This window comes from Saccostrea cucullata, unplaced genomic scaffold (genome assembly GCF_032062105.1).
Source record: "Saccostrea cucullata isolate Sc308-1 unplaced genomic scaffold, CSIRO_AGI_Scuc_v1 ctg10878, whole genome shotgun sequence".
Taxonomy (NCBI): Eukaryota; Metazoa; Mollusca; class Bivalvia; order Ostreida; family Ostreidae; genus Saccostrea; species Saccostrea cuccullata.
Genome location: NW_026922771.1, coordinates 13,107 through 20,775, shown reverse-complemented (window position 1 = coordinate 20,775; position 7,669 = coordinate 13,107). Strand labels below are relative to the sequence as shown.

Below are 7,669 nucleotides of genomic sequence, written 5' to 3'. Positions count from 1 at the left end.
TCAGTTAAAAAAAATCAGTTAAATTTACATGTCAACTCGAAATAACCCAGAGAGTTTGAAATAAATGCACTATAATGTTGTAACATTTGTTTCTTGTTCAGAGGTTTTACTGACTTAGTCGACAAAGGCTATTTATAGACACTTAGGGTCCTTGCGTGGAGCATGCTCTTGCATACCGAATCATTTGAGAGACAAAACCCAGAATGCAGGTGATGAAGATATATTGCTGCATAAGTAAGGGAAATTGACGATTAAAAAGTTTAAGTCATTATCTTTATAATAAATTTACAGATATAGATGTAACGAAAAGAATCATAAAGACCCTTATGCATAAAGTATCCCATGTTTTCAACTCTCGCATATGTCCCTGGCATGTACCAAATCTAAACATCCCACACTGACTCCTTATATTTCCATTTCATTGTGATACAAGATTGTAGATTGAAATTTTAAAAATATTGTCAAAAAGATTTAATTTACACGAAGCCTCTCATGTCAATTTCAAAACTGATTAGTCCCTGCCCACTGACGTCAGACACAAAGATAGACGCACGAGAGTTACATGTATATCGGGCCCTCTTAACTCCTGACATATCAGTGGGGAAATTAAAATTCTGATAGATTAATGATCATGAAATCAACTCATTTGACTTTCAAAGAGTTACCACAGAGAAAACAAATAGAAAATATATATAGATAAACACGTTACCCCAATAGTTTATTTTGTTATCATCGTAAATTTATAATTTGTGCAATATAACCTTTTTATGAAAACAGAAACACGAAATTTGATCGTTAGACATTTATATACATGTACATATATCAACAATACACATTCTCATGAAGAACCCAACAATCCGCGAAGGTACAGTGATTCCAAACCTAAAATAAACCATTGTTAAATATCTATTACGAGTCTGGACTTCTAATTCAATTCTCAATTTGTTAATAACTTTTCTCCAAAGGTTTGCAGGGACAGACAAAGGATTTTATCAATTCCAATGGAAGAAAGACTTATCTAACCTGCCACGGCTGACTGGAATCCAGCATTATAATCACAGGCCACTTCATTGCTCTGGAAGTTCTGACGACTGTCAGTGTATGCGTCGTTTACATCCGGGCCACCGACCAGTGCGCCATAAAGCACGTGGGGATTTGGTGCCTTTTTGGTCTGGTCCGCCCATCCACAGGGAGCTGGCATCGATGGACAAGAGCTGTTTAACCAGATAAATGAATACAATTAAAAAGAGCCAAGAACTGATATGTGCACACTGTGTTCTGCTCAAAGTCTCTTGCTTAAACGAAGAAAGGGAGACATTTCGAATAGGAAAATGAGTAATTATAATTTACACAAGTGTAAGCCAAATTTTGAAGGTTTAGACAATATTCGTAAAAGGGAAGGTCATAATTAAGAACATCGCTTTTTCAAGGCCAAATGCTCAACAATAATATAAATTTGATACATACGCCCCACGATGATGAGGCTGGACAGGAGGGTTAACGCCGAAGCCACAAACGAAGCTTCTTCCCGCATCTCCTAGAGCGTAGTGGATCTGGCTCTTGGCCCAGTTCCGATAGCTGGAGGTATGGAGACCGTCATCAGCCGCCACAAGGGCAACAAAGGCCATATTTGCTGTATGGTAGATGTATCAAATAAAATGTTAGAGATGCTGCATTCTCGTATGTGATTGGTATATTAGTGTTAAGCTCATATGTATGAATTTTTTTTTTAATATGGAAATTCAAATATTTTAGCACAGAATCATTATATTGTATATTTTATAATCTTACAAAAGTATTTAGTACATGTCCGATTTTAGAAATTATGAAATAGCTGAATACATATGAAAGTACGAGTATCTATGTGATAAAAATGTTCTTACATGTGTATCTGAGTGACCCCCACTGGTTCCTGAAGGCTAGACCTTTAGGACTGTACGGGATACTTCCTCCCGGCATCCAGTCACTATAGGTCAACTCTATCTCCTGTTTATACTTGTCTTTCCCAGTTTCTTCATACAACAAAACCTGAATAACAAAAATATCTATACATTCTAATACGTGTAAAAATAACTTTGAATTCTGACAATCATTCACAAAAATAGTGAGTTATTCGATATATTTAATTTACTAGTATATATATTTTTTATTTTTATTTATAAGACTTAAAAAAGTTTTGTTTGATAATAGAAATAAAGATATATTTCAAATAAGTTCGACAACTCTAACAATATATATATGAGTGACCTGACATCCAGCCGTTTTGTCGTCCCAGGACTGTCCCCATGAGGCCCCGGCCACGTATTATTTCTCCGCCTGAGCCAGGTACTGACTGTCATTAGTGGCCTTATAAAGCCACACACCAGCCCACGACAGTTCATCGTTATAGTCATTTGATCTAGATTTGAATTTGAAGATGAATATGGAGATAACGAACAGTATTCAATCTCAAAAGTCCATTAATTTTACAAATCAAGAGTACAGCAAACGTGGACATCTAAAACATCAGATGTGGGACCAAGTGCCATGGACTAAGAATCCCCTGTTCGCATTTTTGTTGATTATATGTAAGACCTTTAGTCTTGTAATTTCATATTTCAAATACCTATATTTCCCTTTGAATATAGCTTAGCATAACCCACCATGGATATTGTTTATTGAGTTTGAAATGTTCCATGTTTTTATAATGAGAAAGAGGAAGTCTAAAGCACCCACCTGTAGAACTCTGCTGCAGCCCTGACACTGTCAGAGTATTTCCCCTTGTAAGTAACAGCAAACTCATTAATCTGTTTGGCATGCTGCAACAGTTTAGCAGCGAATGTCGGATCTACAGAAAATAATACATATTTTGTGATTTTGGATTATGATTCTGGAATATATTTGACATATAATTATTGTTAATTAAAATTGCCTGTTTCGAATTGAATTGATATAATTATACTTTTTGTAATAAAAAAATAACGACAAATAGAAGTTTGTTCTTTACAACTAGTGCATTGTTTGAAATATGAAACTTGTAAAATATTGTATTAGTCTTCAGTGATGAAAATACGTCCTACTATTGACTAATAAAATAGTACTTAAATAAAATGCTTTAATTTAACTTGATTAGATTTAATTCGATATTTACAGAAATACACTGTTCGTTATACACAAGAATGTAACTAGTAACATTAGTCCTTGAAAGGCGGGAGTGATTTGTTGATTAAATTTTGTTTAAACAGTAATGATCTCTTCTTCGTTGATATATTTTACAAGCTCTGTGAAATTTGGAATAAAAAATCAACCTTTATCTTTAAAAGCCAAATATCCTGCCGCCATTGCAGCTGCATATTCTCCGGCAACGTCACTTCCGGGTTTATTTTCATCGACTTTGAACACAGGTTGCCTAGTTGTTATACTTTCTGGTCTGTCCCACTCAGAGTGAGATTTTCCTTCTCCGACCTGGTAAGAAAAAAATTTTAAAAAGAGATTTGAAAGTTCAAAGTCAGCACTCTTTAGTGTTCTTAGAATTCAAAATCAGCAAATTGCAATGACCTACGAGGAATCACAAATGTTCCTTAATTTAATAAAATTACTTGCATCTTTTACAGCAAATCATTAGCACATTCTTCATTTTTCATCTTTATGAAATTGTACTTGAATATGATTCATAGAAATTTTTAGTCAAAACAAATTTCAGGACTGATTTTATCGAAAACCTTCAAATTTTCAAGCTAATTGCCAAAAGTACGTTTATGACCAAAAACTTTTTTTTTCTTTTTCAGAACTATTGTATGTTTATATGTAAACCAACGAGTGGTTTTTGAGAGTACCTGTACGTATAATTCATTAGTTCCGGTGTGACATTTCAGGAGCCACTCTAGCGGCCACCTAATGCATTCGTACATTTTGTCCAGTTGACCGCTATGCTCATATGCGTCTTTATACCTCAGGAGACCCCAGGTCAGCATTGTAGTTGTTGCTGCCATAGGGAAGCCAAATTTGATGTTGTCTCCAGCTGGAAAAGACGTTACACAGGTAACATGACATAAAGATTAAAATTTTACGCATCCTTTATCTTCTATATGATTTTATCATATATTTCCTTGATTAATATACATATAAGAGAAAATTTTTCTATACCTATATGGTTTTTGGAGACCAGGTCTTCCAACAATCTATTAAAATTCCCATGATTACCAATTGTATCCCGTTATTAGCAGACCTTTTTTGTATTCACATAGAGGAGAATTTATCCAAAATTGTATAATTTATATCAAAAGAAGAAAACATTTCCCGTGGCCTTCAGCTTGATATTACGATACATCGACAAAGCATTGTCAGTTAACAACTGCTATCTCCAATCTTATGTCGATCCGCCTGTCCCTGTGAGCTTGAAATAAAAGATGCCACATAGTCAGATCGACACATCTGTTTTTTATTTAGATAATTTGCTCGAAAAAACATTAATGGTAATCTAACAACCAAGCTTTATGACAAACATGATGCTCTTAACTTATATTGTCAACTTCCTCTACTTATGCATCAATATATCTTCATCACTTGCATACTTGCTTTACATCTCTCAGGTAATTTAATACGCAAGAGTATGCTCTACCTAATGTATGAACAATTTTTGAAAGGTGGTTATTCACAAACAAGTTGCTTATAGAAGAATATCAACGGTTTCGTTAAAGTCATAACTTTGTAAGTTCTATGGTCGATACAATGGCCTTGTCTGCAAATACAAATTATCATTAAGTCAAATGCTGGCTGTTTTTTTAATATACATTGTTAGGCCATCATATACAGACTGATTTGTCGACGGAATTTACCCTTTTTTGTCCCGATCATGACAAGGAGCACAGGGCGGGTGTGACAGTTCGGCAGGGTATGTTCACTAACTGATGGCACGTGATCCCACTTTTGATGTTTTGGAGCTCTAATTTTGCTCTGTTCCGATTTTGTTTCGTTTAATGGACTTTTGAGCTTGAAAACTGTACGTTATCTCCACATATATTTCATCAAAGGAGGTAACAGACAAATGTTTTATACTCACCGTCATACCAGCCCCCTGTGAGATCCTCCCCGTTGTCCCCTCGGTCCAGTAAAGATGAATCCCCTCGCCACGAGATCCTGTTGTCGTCTGGCAGTTTCCCTGACCTCTGAGCCTCGTAAAACATGATGGACTTCATCAAGACCTCATTGTAATTGTACTTTGTCCCATCATCTGCCAATCAAAATTTCAGAAGTCAGCTGTTAATGGAAACCAAGATTGTTAGGGAGTCTAATTAATAACCCAGTTCATACAAAATATATGTTTATTCTCTGCAGAAATTTAACGTTTATCTAACAATATTTTAAAAAGCAAAATTTTGCAGCAGGGATCATTACCCACGGAAAGGGTTGGGGGCTTGAGTCCGTCGTGGGCGAGATTGACGAGCTCAGCTGTAGCAGTGGGGGCTTTACTTCCGGTGTAGCTGCCCTGGACTGTGATGTCCAGGGTTTGTCCGTCTCTCTGTATGCCTGTGTGAGGTTTATTTACCAGGACATAAACAGTGTTGTCTGTAGAGTGCTTAATGATGTCTCCCATCCACTCCTTTATTGATAATAATTAAGTCATGAATCCTTTTATTTAAATAATATCCTTTGTCTAGAAAAATATTAATTGAAATAATTAATGAAATGAATTGCAGTATTGTACTTTTTGAAGGAATTAAACAATATTTTGAATGATAACACACTGATATTCCGGTAACTGGTTCAGAGAAAGTGATTATACATTCCCATCCTCCGATGTCTTCTCCGTGAATGGGGAACGTAAAGTGACCTTCAAATCGCCCATTTCCCCAGTCATTGACCCGTGACATGTCTGTATGTAGAGCATGACTGCCAGCCCATATCAAGACAAGGAGGTAGAGAGTCCCACCAAACATCGTCGTCCCACTTCTATGCAAAATTGAAATAATAAGGCATAACTACATTGCCATAAGTGTCGTGATGTTTGAGTACTCAGCATTGCAGTGTTATTATTTTTAAATATGTTCACGATCGAAATTTTTTCGATTAAAATTGAAACAGCGTTTCGGAAAACTTGGAAAAATGTCAGGGCACAGTTCTAAAAAGGCTAGTTAAATGACAAGTAATATACTCCGGTACTTACATTACAGGTCTATAGCGGGCGTCTTATCAATTATAGCAGTGATCTAGTTTTCCAACTATACAAACCTGTCCCAGATATTAACAGGTACTGGTTGTCTAACAGGAGAAATCAGGATCCATTATATAAACTAAGGACATGTCAGTGCGTTACTTGAATATTTATATTTCCTTTGTAATAAAAATAAAGTTTACATTTAAAAAACAAAATGAAACAAAAGGCACACGAAAGTCACTACATAGAATAGCTCATTAAGTAAAAAAAAAAAAAAATAAATAAAAAAACATCCATAGATCGTCTCAAAGTCTTTTTTGGTTCATAATAATTGTTCTCTCTTGTTTTCATAAAAACCTTTTTGCCGACTACTTGATTTTTATTTTAATTATTTCATGCAATTTTGCGAGGGCAATCTCTAAGCATGAAACAAATTCTCAAAAGAGGTAAGTCATTGACAAACAAGTTGATGAAACAAGATTATCATCGGTCTCGCTTAAAATCAGAATTTCGGAAATAGTGTAGATTCCTAAATGTACACGTGGAATTAATTATCGCATAATTTCGCGAGAAGCACCACACGCAAAATAAAATTACCCATCTTCAAATTTCATGGTGTTGAAATCTATGTAAATTCTATCGATCAACCGTCCATTAACCATTGAAGAGCTCATTTGCGATAATAAGTACTGAAGAAAAATAATTAAGGAATCTACAGTATATGGTGGATACAATGACTTTGTCAGCAAATATATTCTATCATTGAGTTAAATTCTGACAGACGTTTTCATAATAATTGTTCAGCAAGTATTTCGCACAGAATTGTCTACGGAATTTTCCAGTTATTTTCCGATCATAACAAAGCACACAAAGGGAATGGCCGATCGGTGGGAGATGAATGGCACCTGATCCCCACTTTGCTGTTTTGGAATTCTGTGTTGATTTTTATTAGGTCGCCTGAGTAAACTCAGGTGACCTATTGCTATCCGTTTTCGTCCGTCGTCGTGCGTCGTTCGTCGTGTGTTAACATTTGAACATTTTCAGCTTCTTCTCTGCAACCACTGAACCAATTTCAACCAAATTTGGCACAAAGCATCTATGGGTAAAGGGGAACAAAAATTGTGATTTTTCATGATCCCTGCCCCCCTGGGGCCTGAGGGGTGGGGCCAAAACCACTAAAATTAATGCAATCTTTAAAAATCTTCTTCTTTACTCATGGACAACAAGCAGTCAAACTGTTTGCATGATTGTAATCAGCAATGAGTCCTCTACCAAAATTGTGAAATTCATGGCCCTGGGGTCAGGGGTTCTAGTGCTAGGGCGGGGCTAAATAAGTAGGTAGTGAAAATGCATTATTTCTTTGAAAATCTTCTTCTCTACTCCTGGGTATTAAATAAACCAACTGAGTACATAGTTATGATGAGCAAGAGTGCCTCTACCAAAATTGTGAATTTTATGGCCCCAGGGTCAGGGGCTCTGGTGTTAGGGCGGGGCTCTATTGATTATATAGTGAAAATACATGAATTCTTTGAA

General features: G+C 35.8%; 1 pseudogene; it reads right to left on the bottom strand.

Annotated features, from left to right (window-relative positions):
- Window positions 1–706: 706 nt before the first annotated feature.
- LOC134262416 (endoglucanase E-4-like) lies at window positions 707–6,157 on the bottom strand (annotated as a pseudogene).
- Between the last annotated feature and the right edge of the window lie 1,512 nt (window positions 6,158–7,669).